The 20777-nt window shown below is 34.3% G+C and overlaps 1 pseudogene; it reads right to left on the bottom strand.

Annotated features, from left to right (window-relative positions):
• The window catches only part of LOC115287050, a 145803-nt pseudogene that overhangs the window by 832 nt on the left and 124194 nt on the right, over window positions 1-20777 (bottom strand).

The raw sequence follows: 20777 nt of genomic DNA, 5'->3' as shown, positions 1-20777 counted from the left end.
GTCGGTTGCCTATTAGTTTTCTTGATTGTTTCCTTTGCAGTGCAGAAACTTTTTATCTCGATGAGGTCCCAAGAGTTCAGTTTTGCTTTCATTTCCCTTGCCTTTGGGGATGTGTTGAGTAGGAAATTGCTGTGGTTGAGGTCTAGGAGGTTGTTTCCTACTTTCTCCTCGAGGGTTTTCATGGTTTCCTGTCTCACATTCAAGTCCTTCAGCCATTTTGAGTTTATTTTTGTGTACGGTGTAAGAAAGTGGTCTAGTTTCATTCTTCTGCATGTTGCTGTGCAGTTCTCCCAGCACCACCTGCTAAAGAGGCAGTCTTTTTTCCATCAGATACTCTTTCCTGCTTTCTCAAAAATTAATTGGCAGTACATTTGTGGGGCTAGTTCTGGGTTCTTTATTCTATTCTATTGGTCCATGTGTCTGTTTTTGTGCCAATACCATACTCTTGAAGATGAGAGTTTTGTAGTAGAGGCTAAAGTCTGAGATTGTGATGCCTCCCGTTTTGGTTTTCTTCTTCAATATGACTTTGGCTATTTGGGGTCATTTATGGTTCCATATGAATTTGAGGATAGTTTGTTCTAGCTTTGAGAAGGATGTTGGTGCAATTTTGTTGGGGTTTGCATTGAATGTGTCAATTGCCTTGGGTAGTAATGACATTTTCACAATGTTTATTCTTCCAATGCATGATCAGACAACAAAAGAAAATAAAAGGCATCAGAATTGGCAAAGAAGAAGTCAAACTTTCACTTTTCACAGATGACATGATACTCTACATGGAAAACTCAGCAGACTCCACCAAAAGCCTTCTAGAACTGATCCATGAATTCAGTAAAGTTGCAGAATACAAAATCAATGTACAGAAATCAGTTGCATTCCTATACACCAAAAATGAAGCATCCAAAAGAGAAATCAAGAAACTGATCCCATTCACGATTGCACGAAAAACCATAAAATACTTAGGAGTATACCTAACCAAGGATGTAAAAGAGCTATATGATGAAAACTATAGAAAACTTATGAAAGAGATCAAAGAAGACACCAAGAAATGGAAAAACATTCCATTTTCATGGCTTTATAGCTTCTAATGCTAGATAACTCCTTCTCAGTATTCTTAATACTTGTCTTGCTCACTTCTGCCCAAATCTGTAGGAATTTTTTAAATAGTTCATTGTCATCATCTCAATTTTCAGGATTCATTTCTAAAGGCCCAGGAGGTAGCAAAGGGTTTTCATCTGCTATTAATGTCATCTGGGTTGGGGTTGCTGGTAATGACACTCCAGAAGGATCTACTTTTAGTAATCTCATTGACCTTCTACATCCAGTCCCATTGTCTCTCTTCTTAGGCTTTTTTCTTTTGGATTCAGGAGGGTGTTTCTTATTTATCATTTCATGGAGCCTTGCAGCTGATGCAGACAACTGAAGTGAAGCAAAAAATTTGCATTTTCTGATATGTTCTTCAGTCTCTTCCTTTCATATGGTGACAATCCTGAAAATTCATCCAGGCCTATTATGGTATCTTCATCACTGTCTAGATCCTGAATGCTTTCCATAACCACACTGGGAATCACTGTATCTGAAGTGCTCTTGTGTTGTTTCTTGTTACTTTCAGTATAAACATCCAAGGATGATTTTTCCAGGTTGGATTCTGTCTTGGAGGATGTGGCTTCCATCTTAAGAGTTAATGTCCTCTTGCAAGTTTTCCTTATTTCAGTCTTCTTACATTTCTTACATGCAACTTCATTGTTAAAATTCTTAATCAATAGGAATTTGGGGTGCTTAACTTGGTCTGGCTTGTAATTAATGAGTGAAAATGGAACAAGATATACCTTAGGTGTTTTTCCTAAAACTGTAGTCTATACTGGTCTCAGTTGGGTTTGCAACTGAGTTGGGTCTTAGTTGGGGAGTCTGATGAAAGACTCCTATCCAAAATGTATAAAGAACCCATTACTAACTCAATATTAGAACTCAGTATTAATGAAAACAACCAAGTAAAGCAATGGGTTTAAGACTTAAATAGACCCCTCATCAAGGAAAGTATACAGATGAAAAATATGCAAGTAACAAGATGCTTCATAATGCATGTCATCAGGGGAATGCAAATTAAAACCATAATAAGGTACTTCTACACACGTATTAGAATGGCCAAATTTGGAACAACACCAAATGCTGGTAAGGATGTGGAGCAACAGGAATTCTCATTTGTTGCTAATGGGAATGAAAACTTCTATAGTTTGGCAATTTCTTAAAAACTAAAGAACATACTTTTACTATATGTTCCAATAATTGCACAACTTAGTACTTACCCAAATGAATTTATTTTATTTTTTTCAAATTGTTTATTTACTTTGAGAGAGAGAAGGAGAGGTCACATATGTAGGGGAGGGGCATAGAGGGGAGAGGGAGAGAGAGAATCCCAAGCAGGCTCTGCAATGTCAGCACAGAACGAACCTGTTGTGGGGCTTGATCCCATGAACCCTGAGATCATGATCTGATTCAAAATCTGAAGTCAGACACTTAAGTGACTGAGCTACCCAAGCACCACTGTACTTACCCGAAGGGATTTAAAAACTATGTCCATGGGGGTGAAAGTTATGTCCATAGATGTTTATACCAGCTCCGTTCATAATTGTCAAATCTTGGAAGCAACTAAGATGTCCTTCAGTGGGTGAATGGATAAATAAACTGTGGTTTATTTAGCAGTGAAAAAAATGATCTATCAAACCATGAAAATATATGGAAAAATTTAAATACATATTAATCAGAAAAGGCTACATACTGTCCAATTATATAACATCTGAGAAAAGGCAAAACAGTAAAATTACCAGCAGTTGAAAGGAATTCTGGGAAAAGGAAAAGATGAATTTGTGAAGCATAGAGCATTTTTAGGATAGTGAAACTATTCTATATGATGCTATCATGGTAGATATTTGTCACTAGACATTTGTCCAATCCATAAATCCTAATGTAAATTATATACTTTGGGTGATAATGATGTGTCAATGTAGCATGAACTGTAACAAATATGCCCCTCGGTCAGGGGATGTTGCCAATGGGCAATGTTAGCATGTACTTGTGCAGTAGGTCAGTAGAACCTCTCTGTACTTCTCAATTTTTCTGTGAACATAAAACTACACTAAAAAATTGTTCATTAAATTTAAAGAGTTTTACAACATTCTGAAAGGGAGGATGTCTCATATACTCTCTGTTAGGTCTCTTCCCAGGTCTTTAATATTTGTGTTACTCTTATTTCTAACTCATGATGGCTGATATAGGAAAACACTTAAATTTTGTATATTGGTCTTTTATTCAGCAAAAAGACTAATTCATTGTATTAAATTAATGGATTAAAAGTAGTAGCATTTGTATTTCTTCCTTTTAAATCTGAAATACTCATTTCATCTTATTTTACTTTGGTTGATTGCACTGACTAGTACCCTTACTACAACAATGGAGACAAGTGGCATGTTATGAATCCCTGCATTTTTCTAATCCCACAAGGGAAGCTTTGTTTTCTTATTAACCACTAACACGTTATCTTCTGTTTTTGTTTTCTGTAGATTAAGGATACTCTTTACTTTTAGCTTGAAAAGCACTATTTTTAAAACATGATGGATGATATATATTATCAAAGGCTTTTTACTGCATTTATGGAAATAATTACAGAAAATTTCCATATATGTCAATGTTGTATTTCTGTAATAAACCCAAATTATTCATTATGTACTATTCTTTCTACATATTGTTAGCTTTTGTTTGCTCAAATTTTCATGTCTATGTTCCTGAGTAATACTGGCTTGAAATTTTCTTTCTTGTAATGTTCTTGTCAAGTCTTAGAATTAAAAAATATGCTGCTCTAATAGAATAGGTTCTTTTGTTTCCTATCCTTGGGAAAAATTTGCATAAGATTGATGTTTTTCTTTCTTAAATATTCAATGGAATTCTCTCATAAGACAAAAGGGCCTGGGGTTTCCTTTGAGGGACATTTTTAATTACAGATTTCTTTAATAGAAATAAGATAATTCTGATTTTAAATTTTATTTTATATGAAGCTTGGTAAGCAATATTTTTTATAAATCAATCCATTTCTACTAAGTTTCGAGTTTGCTGGAGCATATTGTTATAATATATGTATCTGTATCTGAATAGATGGATTGAAAACCAGGTGTAGAGATAGAGATATATTTCAAACTTATTTGTCAGTATATTTTTTTCTCCAAATGACTTTGGATATGTTTTTAAACATTTTTCTAGTGAAAGGAAACGTGCATGTAGAAAATGCATACATCATAAATGCATAGTTCAATAAGCATCTCCAAGTGAAGATACTCTTGTAATTATCAACTCTGAAAATAAGGAGAAAATATCATCCCCACAAGAACTCCCCTTCCTGATTCCTACGAATAAATAGTCCCACACATCCCCAAAGGTAATCAGCAGCCGAACTTCTAATATTATATTATTTGTCATGAATTTTCATTCTTTTAACCGCGCCATTTTATGAACAGAGTACAGGTATAGTTCACTTTTTAAAACTTTTAAAATGTTTATTTGTTTATAAGAGAGAGAGACAGAGTGAGCAGGTGAGGGGCAGAGAGGGAGACACATATTTCAAAGCAGTCCCCAGGCTCTGCAAGGTCAGCACAGAGCCTAACATGGGGCTCCAGCCCATCAACTGTGAGATTGATCATGATCTGAGCTGAAGTTGGACACTTAACAGATTGAGCCACCCAAGTGCCCTTAGCTGTAGTTCATTTTAACTGCTGTTAAGTTTTTTATTGCATGAACACATCATGACTTACATATCCATTCTAACACTGATAATTCTGTTGTTTCTAATTTTGAGCTATTATCATAAATTATGCTATGTATTTTCTTTTTGTAGATTTTGCAGCATACTTATACAAATTGATTGAGTATACACTTAAGAGTGAAATTGGTGGGTGATGGATTGTGTGTATTGAAAATCTATAGACAGTAGATTTTCACAAATAGGTTTGTAAGGTGGTGGTTCTTATGTCTATACCTACCAGCAGAAAGTGGGAATTACTATAGTTTTACATCCTCAGCAAAGTTGGTATTACATAATTAGCATTAGCCATTCGGCTGAGTTTTTGTTGTATCTCATTGTAGGATTAATGTTTGTTTGCCTCAGTTTTAGTGACATAAAACATTTTAATGGATTTATTAGTCATTTTGATGTTCTTGTTTGTTTCTTTTCCTATTATTTTTGAGGGAATTATTTATACACATGATGTATAGGCATTATTTCAATTACATATGTTTCAAATACATTTTCCTGTATTTTGACATTCATAATGCTGTTTTCACTTTCACTTTCCTAATGGTATTTTCATTAGGTGCTCTTTATCTTAATGTAGTACAATTTATCAATTCCTCACCTTCAGAATTAGTACTCTTTATTATCTTGTTAAAGAAGTCCCTTTCTGTCCAGAAGATATGAAGCTAATATGCAATGTCATCCTGTAGACAATTTGTTTTTTTCTGTCAGAATTAACTCTATAATCCCTCTGGAATTCATTTACAAGTAGGGCATAAAGTAGATTGTCAATATCTATATTTCTAATATAGAGGTATAAGTAATATACAACATTATATTGGATTAGGTGTACAATGTAATGATCTGATACTTGTACATATTGCAAAATAATCACCACAGTAAGTCTAATTAACATCTGTCACCATATGTAATTACAATTTTTTTCTTATAATGAAGTATATGTTCAGTATATGTTTTTTGTCTGACTTATTTCACTTAGCATAGTGACCTCCAGATCTACCCATATTGTTGCAAATGGCAAGATTTCATTTTTTATAGTTGACTAGTTTTCCACTATATATATTTGTACACACACACACACACACACACACACACACACCTCTGCTACACACATATACATAAATACCATAGTTTCTTTATCCATTTAGCCATCAATGGATACTTTAGTTGTTTCCATGTCTTGGCTTCTGTAAATAATGCTGCAATGAACACGGGGTGTAGATATTTCACTGACATACTGTTTTCATTTTCTTTGACTCTAGTAATTTTGTTTTTATTTTTTGAGGAACCTTCATATGTTTTCCATATGTGGCTGGAACAATTTACATTTAACCAACAGTGCACCAGAGTTTCCTCTTCTTCACATACTCACCAGCATTTGTTATTTCTGGTCTTTTTGATACTAGCCATTCCAACAGGTGTGAGGTGATATCTCATTGTGATTTTGATTTGCATTTCCCTGATGATTAGTCAGGTAGGACATTTTTTCTTTCCTGGTTGGTCACCTTTAGATTTCCTTTGAAAATATTTCAATCCAAATCTTCTGACCATTTTTAATAAGATTTTTCCCATTATCTTTTTGATATAACAATTTACTGAGCAAAAAATTTTTTAAAGATCACATATTTAAGGCTTTTTAAAAGATTTCTCTTTGTTTACTTTTTGGCAGTTTCCATGTGGAGGATTTGCACATCTTTTATTAGATTTATTCCTAGGTATTTGAAGTAATTCACACTTATTTAAGTATTTTTTATTTTCTAAATTTCAGCTTCCATTACTTGCTGAAACAGACAGGTAGTTGAACCTGAATCAAGTAATCTTTCTGAATTCACTTGTTAATTCTAACAACATGTGTTGATATTCTTGTATTTTTATTTACATAACCATTGCTTTTCAAATTTGGACATTTTTATTATTACATGACTGTTTGAACATTATACAAGTAACTAGATGCAGAGATAGCAAGTGTTTCTGAATCTTTACCAAACTCAGAGGAAAAAGTTAATGATATTTCACCATGAATTGGGACATTTGCTGTGTTACATGGCACCAGATTTAGGAAATTATGTTCTTCTCATTTTTCTGAAAGTTTTTAAAAATTATTTTTAATATATTCTGTATGTATTAAATGGGTCTCTGTATTTATTAACTTATTTTTCATTACTGTATTATGTTTTATTATGTGTTTATTACAATGATTTTTTAAGTTTATATACTTATTTTCAGAGAGAGAGAGAGAGAGAGAGAGAGAGGGAGAGAGAGAGAGAGCACACAAGCAGGGGAGGGGCAGAGAGAAGGAGAAAGAGAGAGAAGACCAAGCAGGCTCTGTGCTGGCAGCATGAAGCCCGATGTGGGGCTACAGCTCATGAACCGTGAGATTATAACCTCAGCCAAAATCAAGAGTCTGGGGCTTAACCCAATGAGCCACCAGTCCCCCCAATTGCAATGACTTTTCAGTAAATGTTTTTATTGAAATATACAATAAAAAGAAATGTACGCAAATCATAAATGACAGGTTAGCTAATTTTTCAAACTTTAAAAAAAATTTATTTTACTCACCTGGTGCTCATCATGACAAGTGCACTCCTTAATCTCCATTAGCTATTTTAGCCATCCCCCGCCAACCCACTTGCCCTGTGGTAACCATCAGTTTATTCTCTATAGTTAATAGTCTGTTTTTGGTCTCTCTTTCTCTCTCACTTTTTTCCTTTGCTTATTTGTTTTGTTTTCTTAAATTTTACATATGAATGAACTCATATGGTATACATCTTTTTCTGACTTATTTTGCTTAGCATAATACTGTCTAGCTCCACCCGTGTCTTTGCAAATGGCAGGATTTCATTCTGAATAATATTCTATCATATATACCACATCTTCTTTATCCATTCATCTATTGAGGACAGTTGAGTTTCTTCAGTAATTTGGCTATTGTAAATAATGCTGCTATAAACATAGGGGTGCCTGTATCCCTTTGAATTAGAGTTTGTGTATTCTTTGAGTAAATAGTAGTACAATTTTATATCATTGGGTAGTTCTGTCTTTAACTTTTTGAGGAACCTCTGTACTGTTTTCTACAGTGGCTGCACCAGTTTGCATTCCCAGTAATAGTGCAAAAGTGTTTCTTTTTCTCCACATTCTCATCAACACCTATTGTTTCTTGTGTTTTTAATTTTAGCCATTTTGACAGGTGTGAAGTGATCTTATTGTAGTTTTGACTTACATTTCCCTGATGATGAGTGATGATGAGTGTATTTTCATGTGTCTGTTGACCATCTCTATGTCTTCTTCAGATAAATATCTGTTCATGTCTTCTGCCCATTTTTAATTAGATTATTCATTGGGGGGTTGAGTTTTATAAATTCTTTACATATTTTGGATACTAAGCCTTTATCAGATATGTTGTTTGCAAATATCTTCTCTTATTCCACAGGCTGCCTTTTAGTTTTGTTGCTTGTTTCCTTCACTGTGCAGAAGGTTTTTATTCTGATGAAGTCTCAATCATTTAGTTTTGCTTGTATGTCCCTTGCCTTGGGGGACCTATCTAGTAAAAAGTTGCTGCAGTCTGTGTCAAAAAAGTTACTGGCTGTGTTCTCTTCTAGTATTTTTATGGTTTCAGGTTTACATTTACGTCTTTAATCCATTTTGAATGTAATTTTGTGTATGGTGTAATAAAGTAGTCCAGTTGCATTCTTTTGCATGTTCCTGGCTAGTTTTCTCAACACCATTTGTTGAAGAGTCTGTCTTTTTCCAATTGTATATTCTTTGCTGCTTTGTCAAAAATTAACTGACCATATCATTGTGGGTTTATAACTATTTTTTCTATTCTGTTCTATTGATTTATGTGTATATTTTCATGCCAGTACTATATTTTGATTTTGATTACTATTTTATAACTTGAAATGTTGAATTGTGATACCTACTGCTTTGTTTTGTTTTTCAAGGTTGCTTTGGCTATTCAGGGTATTTTGTGGTTTAATACAAATTTAAGGATTTTTTTGTTGTTGTTGTTCTAGTTCTGTAAAAAATACTGTTGGTATTGTGATAAGGACTGCATTTATCACATAGATTGCTGGAAATGGAAGTCTTTCCATTTCTTTGTGTTGTCTTCAATCTTGTTCATTGGTGTTGTATAGTTTTCAGAGTATGTTTTTGCACCTCTTTGGTTAGGTTTATTCCTAGGTATTTTATTATTCTTGGTGCAATTGAAAATGGGATTGCTTTCTGAATTTCTTTTTCTACTGCTTCATTATTTGTGTATAGAAATGCAAATTTCTATACATTGATTTTGTATCTTGAGACTTTACTGAATTCCTCAGTTTTAGTAATGTTTTGGTAGAGTCTGTAGGATTTTCCATTTAGAGTATCATGACATCTGGAAATAGTGAAAGTTTTACTTCTTCCTTAATGATTTGATTTTTGTTGTCTGATAGCTGTGGCTTGAGCTTCCAGTACTATTGTAAATAAAAGTGGTGAAAGTGAACATTCTTGTCTGGTTCTTAACCTTCTAGAAAGGCTCTCAGCTTTTCCTCATTTAGGATGATATCAACTGTGTGTTTTTGTTTTTGTTTTTGTTTTTATAAATGAGCTTCTTATGTTGAGGTATGTTCCCTCTAACTCTATTTTGTTGAGGGTTTTATCATGAATGGATGTTGTATTTTGCCCAATGCTTCCAATGCTTTTGTGTGTGTGTGTATGTGTGTCTATTAAAATGATCATGTGGTTCTTATTCTTTTTCTTATTGATGTGATGTAGCATGTTGATAGATTTGTGAATATTGAAATAATCTTAAAACCCAGGAAGAAATATCTCTTGATTGTAGTGAATGATATTTTTATCATTTAGATTTGGTTTCTAGTATTTTATTGAAAAATTTTGCATCCATGTTCATCAGGGATATTGGCATGTAGATCTCTTTTTTAGTGTTGTCTTTATTTGATTTTGGTATCAAGATAATGCTGGCCTCACAGAATGAATTTGGAAGTTTTCATTTCTTTTGTATTTTCTTGGAATAGTTTGAGTAGAATAGGTATTAACTCTTCTTGAAATATTTGGTAGAATTCTCTGTGAAGCCATTTGGTCGTGGACTTTTGTTTGTTGGGAATTTTCAGATTACTAATTTATTTTCTTTGCTGGTGATCAGTCTGTTCAAGTTTCCTGTTTCTTCCAGTTTCATTTTTGACCTGTTCTATGTTTCCAGGGATTTATCCATTTCTTCTACATTGTCCAATTTGTTGACATATAATTTTTCATAATATTCTCTTATAATTGTTTGTATTTCTGTAGAGTTTATTGTTGTTTCTCCTCTCTCATTTGTGATTTTTCTTATTTGGGTATTTTCTATTTTTTTCTTGGTAAATCTGGGAAGAAGTCTATCAATTTTATTTATATTTTCAAGGAACCAGCACCTGGTTTCATTGATTTGTTCTATTGTTTGTTTGTTTTTTAATTTTTATATCATATATTATGCTTTCATCTTTATTATTTCCTTCCTTATGGTTTTAAGTTTTGTTTGTTGAGACTGTAAAACACTTTGGTCTCCATCTTGTTCTGACATTCTCTTCTCTCTCTCCTCTCCCTCTCTCTGTCTCTCTCTTTCTCTCTCTCTCTCTCATTACTCATGCTGGGGCAGCCATCATATTGTGAGACATCTGAGCAGTCTATGGAGAACTTCATTAGCTAAGGAAACGAGTTAAGAACTAAGGCCTGCCAACAACCACATGAGTGGTGAGGTAGATCCTCCAGCCCCAAAGGACTGGAGCCTCAGTTAGCAGACCGACTGCAGTGTCCTGAGAGACTCTGAACCAGAATCACCCAACTAAGCCATTCCCAGATTCCTGACCCACAGAAGCTATGAGATAATAAATGCTCATTGTTTTAAGCCACTAAAGTTTGGAGCAATTTGTTATGCAGAAACTGTTAATACAAGGGATGATAGAATTAGAATATCACAGATTTATACTGACTAATGAAATAATTGGATTTTGACCAATGCTCATCAATGACTGCTAAAACCATAAGGTGCGAGGCAAAGGGAGAACGTTATAACTGATGATTCTGCAGGCTGATAATACCTGAACTAAGTAATCCCATTTTAAAAAATAACCTTATTAACTTTTTCTTTCAAAAACTTTTTAATTATGTATAATTTTAGACATACAAAAGTATAGAGACTAATAGGCTAAAAAAAAGAAAAAAGTTTTGTTTGTTGTAGTTGCTTTTCTAGCTCTTTTAGGTATAAGGTTGGATTGCTTATTTACGTTTTTTCTTGCTTCTTAAGGTAGACCTGTATTGCTATATACTTCCCTCTTTTTTACCACTTTTGGGGCATCCCTAAGGTTTTGGACTGTTGTGCTTTCATTTTCATGTGTTTTTCATGTATTTTTAAAAGTTTTTTCTTTGATTACCTGGTTGACCATTCACTGTTTAGTAGCATGTTGTTTAACTTCCATGTTTTTGTGGCATTTTCATATATTTTCTTGTGGTTGACTTCTAGTGTCATAGTGTTGTGGTCAGAAAAGATGCATCGTATGACTTAGATCTTCTTGAATTTGTTGAGGCTTGTTTTGTGGGCATATATGTGATCTGTTCTAGAGAATGTTCCATGTGCATTTGAAAATAATGTGTATTCTGCTTTTTTAGGATGGAATGTACTGAATATATCTGTTATGTCTATCTACTTCAGTGCTTCCTTGTTGATTTCTTGCTTAGATGATGTGTCCATTGATATAAGTGGAATGTTAAAGTTCTCTACAATTATTGTATTCTTATCGATTAGCTCTTCTATGTTTATTATTAACTGTTTTATGTGTTTGGGTGCTCTCATGGTGAGTGCATAAACATTTCAATTGTTTTATCTTTTTGTTGGATTGTCCTCTTTATTATTATATAATGACCTTTGTCTCTTGTTAGGGTCTTTGTTTTAAAGTATATTTTTCCTGATGTAAGCATTGCTACTCCTGCTTTTTTTTTTTTTTTGAGAAAAAGTCACATGATAGATGTTTCTTTATCTTCTCTTTCAAATTTTTTAAAGTTTATTTATTATTATTGGAGAGACACAGAGACAGTGCAAGTGGGAAAGGAGCAGAGAGAGAGAGAGAGAGAGAGAGAGAGAGAGAGGATCCCAAGCAGGCTCTGCACTGCCAGAACAAAGCCCAATGTAGGGCTCAAACTCATAAAACTGTGAGATCATGCCCTGAGCTGAAGCCAAGAATCAGAAGCTTTCAATCTTTTTCATCTTTCCTTTCCATTTCCTCTTTCAATCTTTAAGAGTCTTTAGATCTAAAATGACTCTCTTGTAGGCTGTACACAAAAGAGTCTTGATTTTTTTCTTTTCTTTTCTTTCTAAATCAATTCTGTCACCCTATGTATTTTGATTGGAGCATTTAGTCCACTTCCATTGAAGTTAATTATTGACAGATATGTATTTATTGCCATTTTATTATTTGCTTTGTGATTGTTTCTGAAGATTTTCTTTGATCTTTTTGTTTCTTTTTCTCTTCCATGGTTTGCTGGTTTTCATTAATAATATCTTTGGATATCTTTTTCTTTATTCTTTGCATATTTATTACTGTGTTTTTATTTGTGGTTACAGTTATGTTTTCATATAACTTCTTCAGTCTATATTAAGTTGATGATTACTTAAGTTTAAACCCACTCTTTACTATTCTTCTTCCCCACTTTTAGGTATATGAAGTCTTTTTTTACATTCTTAATTTTGTGAGTTCCTTGATTGATTATTTACAGAAATATTTTTATTTCTGTATTTAAATTCAAGTTAGTTAACTTACAGTGTAGCCTTGGCTTCAGGAGTGGAGCCCACTGATTCATCTCTTACATGTGACACAGAGTGCTCTTCCCAGAAAGTGCCCTCCTTAATGCCCATCACCCATTTAACCCATCACCTGAGCCGTTTCCCCTATACCAACCCTCAGTTTGTTCTCTGTATTTAAGAGCCTTTTATGGTTTGCCTCCCTTTCTGTTTTTATCTGATTTTTCCTTCCCTTCTCTTATGTTCATCTGTTGTGTTTCTTAAATTCCACATATGGGGTCTCCCCATGAATGCTACCTCTCTGGAACACTCTCCAAGATGAGCTGCTAACTTCCCCACCCTGTGCCACAGGTGCTTCTCAGATAACTATTTCTAAGCCCTGAATCTGCACTTGTTTTCCCCTCCTTCTCTCCAGAGCACTCCCAATGCCTTCATGCTCTCCCTGGGCCAAGCCCACTGACCTTTATAACTTGATCTTTAAGCCCTGCTGTTTGCAAGAACTCGCAAAATTTGGTACCTCTTGCTCTCCAAACCAATCGCTAAGTTTGAAGTTTTGGGCTGATGGTGGGGTGTTCTGGAGCTGATAGTCAAGAAAGAATTCTTGAAGATGTCTTTGGTGCAAAAAGTGGTTTTATTAAAGCATTTGGCCAGGACCTATGGGCAGAAAGACCTGCACTGGGGTTGTGAAGAATGGCTGGTTCTGTACTAAGGACTTGGAGGAGGTAAAGGCAAGGGGAAGTTTTCAAAGAGACTTTCATATGCTAAAGAAGACTCACAGATTCCTGAAAACCTAGTGATTGTCAAACTAAGGTTGTTTTTCCCTCTTGCAAAACATTAATATTACGAGAATTCCTGAAGAAATTACTCTGCCTGCTTCAAGTATCTGCAGGCTATTAGAAAATTTAATTTTACCTGGCATTTCCTTCTTGTTTTTGTTCCCCACATCACTATGGAGGTATGATGTTGGGGGTCCAGGAAACGGAGTCTATAGGCTTCTGGAGATTAGCCATTGATAAGATTGCCTTTCTCTTGTACTCTACCAAGGTATTTGTAAAAGGACAGAGACTATCAGTTTAGCCATTTGTTTTCTGTCCTTTCCTTTGTCCTTGGGTGGCCAGAGTGCCTGAGGAATGTCACAGGTATCCCACCTGGGGTGGGAAGAGGGGAGTGCAGTTAGCCTGTGCTTTGCTCTTAACTTGTTGCCTGCTCCTTCATCATATGGGGAATTGTTTTCCCCAAGAGCTCCCCCTTGTGCTAGTCTGTCTCTCACTTTTCTCCACAACAATGGCTCCCTCTCAGCCTCAGTGGCTGTGTATGATTCCTTTCTTTCCCTAGCTGCATCTCCACACTTCTTAACTTCTTTGATGTGGCCTCTTCTCTACCTTTAGTTATAGAGTTTGTCCCACAAGTTTTCAGATCAATTTTGGGGGGTGGTATTTAAGATGATATTATAGTCATCTAGTTGTATTCATAGGATTGAAGTGAGCCTGGGGTCCTCCTACTTTGCTGCCATTTTTTCCACTCAATTTTTCATTCTTTTATATAGTTTTTGTTTCATATATGTTGCTTTTTATTTAGACATATATTCCTAAGAATGGAGCTATGGAATTGAAGGTCTAAAAACAATTGGTAGATATTACCAAATACCTTTCCAAAGACATTATATATATATATATATATATATATATATATATATATATATAATCAATATCAATGTATGCTCCTACATCAGAACTTCATATCCATATCCTCATCAACAGTTTGCAAGGTCAAGATCAACCTTTTTAACTTTAGCTATTCTGCTAGAGGTATAGTCAAATCTCCCCATGATTTCATTTGTACTCCCTTAAAGGGTAAAGCCTATCATCTTTGCTATGTTTTTTGGTTATTGGGATTTTCATTTTGTGATATGTAAAAGTTTATTTATTATTTTTTCTTTTTTAAAAATTTTTTCAAATGTTTATTTTTGAGAAACAGAGAGAGAGAGAGTGTGTGAGAGAGAGAGAGTGTGTCTGCATGAGCAGGGGAGAGGCAGAGAATCTGAAGCAGGCTTCAGGCTCCCAGCTGTCAGCACAGAGCCCAGCATGGGGCTTGAGCCCACAAACCGTGAAATCATGACCTGAACTGAAGTTGGACACTAAACCGCCTGAGCTGCTCAGACGTCCCTATTTACTATATTTTTCTAATCAAGTAATAGGAATTTTAATTTATACATTTTTATTATTTTTGTTCATCAAATATATGTGCTAAAACATCATCTTCCACAGATTTTCACTTTCTAAAAAAGTGTTTTTTATATTTATTTATTTTTGAGAGACAGAGATAGCATGAGCAGGGGAGGGGCAGAGAGAGAGGGAGACACAGAATTTGAAGACAGGCTCCAGGCTCTGAGCTAGCTGTCAGCACAGAGCCTGATGCGGGGCTCGAACCCATGAAACGTGAGATCATGACCTGAGCCTAAGCCAGGCGCTTAACTGACTGAGCCACCCAGGCGTCCCAGATTTTCACTTCAAATCATATCTTTTGATGAAAAGACATACTCAGTTTTAACATAGTTTTATTTATTATACTTTTCCTTTTGCATTATGGTTAAGAAATGTTTGCCAATTTCAAGGTAATCAGTGTACTTGCTTTTGATATAATCTGGACTCCTATTGTTTAACCTTTTGCCTTTCTATTTAAATCTGTCTGAGAGTCATTCATGTATATCTTATGGGCTAGAGATCAAGATTTATATTTCTCTCTATTGGTATCCAATTGACCCATCATTACTTATTAAGAAGACCATCTTTCTCCTGTAACTATAAAGAAACTTTTTAAAATAAATCAAGTGATTATTGATGTTTAGGTCTATATTTGGGCTCTATTCTTTTTTTTTTTAATGTTTTTTATTTATATTTTTTGAGAGACAGAAAGAGACAGTGCAAGCAGGGAGGGTCAGAGAGAAAAGGAGACACAGAATCTGAAGCAGGCTCCAGGCTCTGAGCTAGCTGTCAGCACAGAGCCTGATGCGGGGCTCGAACCCATGAACCGTGATATCATGACCTGAGCTGAAGCCGGACACAACCACTGAGCTACCCAGGCCCCCTGTTCTTTTCCATTGTTTCTTTACTTGTTTTTGTCTATCTTTAAAAGAATGCCACATTGTCTATTATAGCTTTATGGTAATTATATATAATTACACCTGTGTATATTTTAATAAATATTACCTTTTATGTGTATATATTATAAATAATACTGAATATTAAGTATATTATTATATATATAGTTTTATTTTTCAACTTTAGTTCTGTTTTTTATTTTTTATTTATTTTTTTTTCCAATTTGTTTTTAAGAGACAGAGATGGTGAGAGCAGGGGACAATCAGAGAGAGACAGAGATACAGAGTCCAAGGCAGGCTCCAGGCTCTGAGCTAGCTGTCAGCACAGAGCCTGATGTGGGGCTTGAACCCATGAACTGTGAGATCGTGACCTGAGCTGAAGCCGGACACTTAACTGACTGAGCCACCCAGGCGCCCCTTGTTCTATTTTTCAGAAAGTTTGTCTTGGAAATCTTTAGCTCTCCTTGATAGTGCTATTATAAACATTGGGGTGAAAGAGCCCCTTTGAATCACTATTTTTGTATCTTTTGAAAAGACACATAGTAGTGCAGTTGCTGGGTCATAGGGTAGCTCTACTTTTAATCTTTTAAGGAACCTGCACAGTGTTCTCCAGAATGGCGGCACCAGGCTGCATTCCTATCAGCAGTGCAAGAGGGTTCCCCTTTTCTTCTCACGCTCACCAACATCTGTTGTTCCTAAGTTGTTAGTTTTAGCTGTTCTGACAGGTGTGAGGTGGTATCTCATTGTGGTTTTGGTTTGTTTTTCCCTGATGATGAGTGATGTTGAGCATCTTTTTATGTGTCTGTGTGCCATCTGGATGTCTTCTTTGGAAAAGTGACTGTTCATATTTTTACCTTTTTCTTCACTAGGTTATTTATTTTTTGAATGTTGAGTTTGCTAAGTTCTTTATATTTTGGATACTAACCCTTTATCTGATAAGTCACTTACAAATACCTTCTCCTATTCTGTTGGTTGCCTTTTAGTTTTGTTGATTGCTTCTTTTGCTGTGCAGAAGCTTTTTATCTTGATGAGGCCTCAATACTCCATTTGTGCTTTTATTTCCTTTGCCTCTAGTGAACTTGTCAGGTAATAAGTCGCTGCAGCAGAGGTTAAGGAGGTTGCTGCCTATTTTTTCCTCTAAGATTTTGATGGTTTCCTGTCTTACATGAGGTTTTTCATTCTTGTTTAGTTTATTTTTGTGTATTGTGTAAGAAAGTGGTTCAGGTTTATACTCTACATGTCACTGTCCCATTGATTTTAGGGTTGATATTTTATTTTATTATTTTTTATTAAACGTTTATTTACTTATTAGAGAGAAGGAAAGAGAGAGAGAGAAAGGGAGGGCATGAGAATGCAGGGGAGGGGCAGAGGGTGAGGAAGAAAGAGAATTCCAAGCAGACTCTGTGCTGTCAGCACAGAGCCCCACATGGGGCTCGAACTCACAAACTGTGCCATCACAACCTGAGCTGATATCAAATGTGTGATACTTAATTAACTGAGCCACCCAGGTGCCCTGACATCATGTTTTAAAAAGAGGTCCTTTTAGAGATGCTTTCTAAAACATTTATAGGTAAAATTATATGAAGTCTAAATTTGTTTCAAATTAATTTATGAGTTGTTGGCAAAGTAGGGGGAGTTATAAAGATTGCCTGTGACTTGATAACTGGTAAAGTTATATGGTGGGTGTATAGAGGTTTATTATACTGATATCACTACTTTTAAAGATGTTTAGTATTTTCTGTAATAAAAAGTTTTGTCAAATTAAGTCCACACTAAAAAAATCTTTAGCTGATTTTTCATAAAATTTAAAAATCATGCCAATTTTTCAAAATAAACTCTACATTATTTACTGTAATGTGTTTAATATGTATATCATTTGGGGGAAATTTGATATTTTCATAATGAGTCCTAATCTATCATTAAATCAAATTAATCCATTTATTTAGTTCATTAAAACATTAAAATATTTGTTAAATTTCTATATAGAAGTTTGGTGATTTTTAAAGATTTATTCTTAGATATCTAATATTTGCAGAAATTCTACATAAAGTTCCTTGTAGTTGCTTGTTCTTGAAATATAGAAACACAATTGGTGAGGGCACCTAGGTGGCTCATTCACTTGAGCATCTGATTTTGGTTCAGGTCATGATCTTGCAGTTCATGAGTTCAAGCCCTGCATTGGGCTCTGTGCTGACAGTTCAAAACCTGGAACCTGCTTCTAATTCTATATCTCCCTCTTTACCCCTCCCCTGCTTGCACTTGATCTTTCTCTCTCTCAAAAATAAAACAAAAAAATTAAATTTAAAAATTGAAACATAATAGGTGTTATTACACTGACCCTGATCTGTGGTACTTACTGTTTTTATTAATTATAATTTCTATGTTACATTGAATTTACTATCAACACAATTATATCATCTATGAATAATGAGAGTTTTCTTTCTTTCCAAACCACATAACAATAACTTATTTTTCTTCTTGTTGTTGTCCTTCCCCTTCTCCTCCTCCTCTTTGTTCTTCTCCTCACCTTCATCCTCATTTTCCTTCTCCTCCTCTTTGCCTTCTCCTTCATTTCTTTCTTCCCCTTCTCCCTCTCTCTCCTCCTCTTCTTCTTCCTCCTTCTTTATTGCCTGTAACCTCCATTCAACACTGAATAGAAGTGGTAGTAATTAAGATCTTTCATTGTTCTCATCTTAAAGAGAAAGATTTTAATATTTAAATACTATGAATAATGTTTGTTATAGTTTTTATGTACATTTTATGAGAATAAGTAAGATTTCCTTTATTAGTTCATTAAGACTTTTGTATTATTAAAAATCTATTTCTTTTTAATAAGATGTGGGATTGTATAATATTGTTTTTCTTGGCATTTACTGAAATTATCACATGTGTTTTTTAATCTTTTATTCTGTAAGCAATGGGAGACATTGATTTTTGAATATGAAAATAATCTTACATTTCTGGGAATAATCTGGCTTTCTCAATATATGTGACTTTTATACAATGCAAGGTTTTAGAAGCTAATATTTCATATAATCTTTGAGTACAGATTTATGAGAAAATTTCAATGCTGTTTTCTTTTTATTAGTAAGATTTTGTGCCAAGTATCTTTCTTCCTTAAAGTTTAGTAAATTTTAGTAAAGCTAACTGGACCTGAAGGTTTTTTTTTTTTTTTCATGAAAAAAAAGTGGTGTTGGTGGACACTTGCAATTATTACAATTTCTTTTAGTAGTGTAGGCACACTCCATTTTGTTTTCTTATTAGGTCGCTTTTGGTAAGCTGTGCATTTCTAATATTTCTCCAATTTGTCTACATTTTTGAGTTCTTAAAATAAATTTATTTCTAGTGTAATTTTCTATCATCTGTAGTGTCTGAAACTACAAGGCTATGCTCTACTTTTCATTTCTGATGTTTGTGTGTGTGTGTGTGTGTGTACCTTCCCTTTCTCTCTCTCTAAAACACACTCTCTAGGTTTCATAAATTGTATTAATTTTTCAGTGCATCCAACTTTTGGCTTTGGTGATCTTCTCTATTTTATTATTTATTTATCTGTTTTTTTTTTCTCAGTAACTAATTTATTTTTAATTTCTTTGTTTTAAACCTGCTGTTCAAGTGCTGTTCTTTCTCTAACTTCTTAGGTGGAAAGTAAGTGTATTCATTTTTAACCTTACTTTAAGAAACACACACACACACACACACACACACACATTTAAGGTTATACATTTCCTTGGAAGGGAAGCTTTGTTGTGTAGCTGTGTGCTTGGTGGTGGTGGTGGGGGTATTTATGTGTACATATTCAAAACATCTACTAATACCCATTTTAATGTCCTCTTTGACCTGTAGCTCGTTATGAAGGTGGTTTCTTAATTTCTAAATCTATGGACATTTTCTAGTTATTTATTGACTATTTTGTTTTGCTTCCTTGTTCTGTGATCAGAGAATGCATTCTGTATGATTTAAGTTATTTGATATTTGTTAAGCCTTGCTTTCCAGCCTAATGCATAGTTTATTTTGATAAAATATTCTATCCTTGACTTATTTATGGTTTGCTTGTTTTGAGTTACTCAGTTACATGTTTTAAAATGTTTGTAGGTATGTATCTCTTATTAATGCCATCACTTAAAAATTTATGTCTATACATTTTGGGCTATGTTAATAATTACATAAATTAAAATGGTCATATTTTGGCCTTGAATTGAAACTTTATTACCGTGAAATAGTACACTATATTTTCAGTAATGCTGCTTGCTCTAAAATCTTCTTTATGTGATAATGATAGAGTTATTCTAACTCTTTTGATGAGTATTTGTATTTTATAACATTTTTTCATTCTTTTTTTTAATGTTTTTTATTTATTTTTGAGAGACAGAGACAGCATGAGCAGGGGAGGGTCAAAGAGAGGGAGACACAGAATCTGAAGTAGACGCCAGGCTCTGAGCTGTCAGCACAGAGCCTGATGTGGGGCTTGAACTCAGGAACCATGAGATTATGACCTGAGCTGAAGTCGAATGCTCAACTGACTGAGCCACCCAGGCACCCCAACATTTTTCATTCTTTAAACTTACCTTTTAAAAACTTTTTGTCCTGCCATGTAGCTGTATTTTGTTATTTCATCCATTTAGACAATGTGTATATTTTAACTGGAGCTTAGTCTGCTAAAAAGTTGGTATGTATGGGCTTACATACATTCCTACTATTTGCTTTCTGTTTGTTTCACTTATTCTACGTTCTTCTTTATGTTTTTCTTGCTACATTTTTATTGATTTGTATTTTATCATTTTATATTTATTCAATTTTTAGTACCTTAGCTTCTTTTATATAATTTCTTTAAATCATTTAATGGCTACCCTAGATATTGCAACATATAAGCTTCACTGATTAAAATCTAATACAATTTGATAATATTTCTTGTTATCGGATATAACCAGTTTTTGTTTTTATGGTACCTTCATTTGGAGTGTAATTCATTCTGATTATATAACTTTAAAATGACAATCTATTAAAAATATTTGGGGGGGACGCCTGGGTGGCTCAGTCAGTTAAGCATCCAGCTTCAGCTCAGGTCATGATCTCACAGTTCACGGGTTCAAGCCCCTTGTCAGGCTCTGTGC

The sequence above is a fragment of the Suricata suricatta genome, chromosome 3, assembly GCF_006229205.1.
Source record: "Suricata suricatta isolate VVHF042 chromosome 3, meerkat_22Aug2017_6uvM2_HiC, whole genome shotgun sequence".
NCBI classification, from domain to species: Eukaryota; Metazoa; Chordata; class Mammalia; order Carnivora; family Herpestidae; genus Suricata; species Suricata suricatta.
This window is presented reverse-complemented; position numbering and strand designations above follow the sequence as displayed.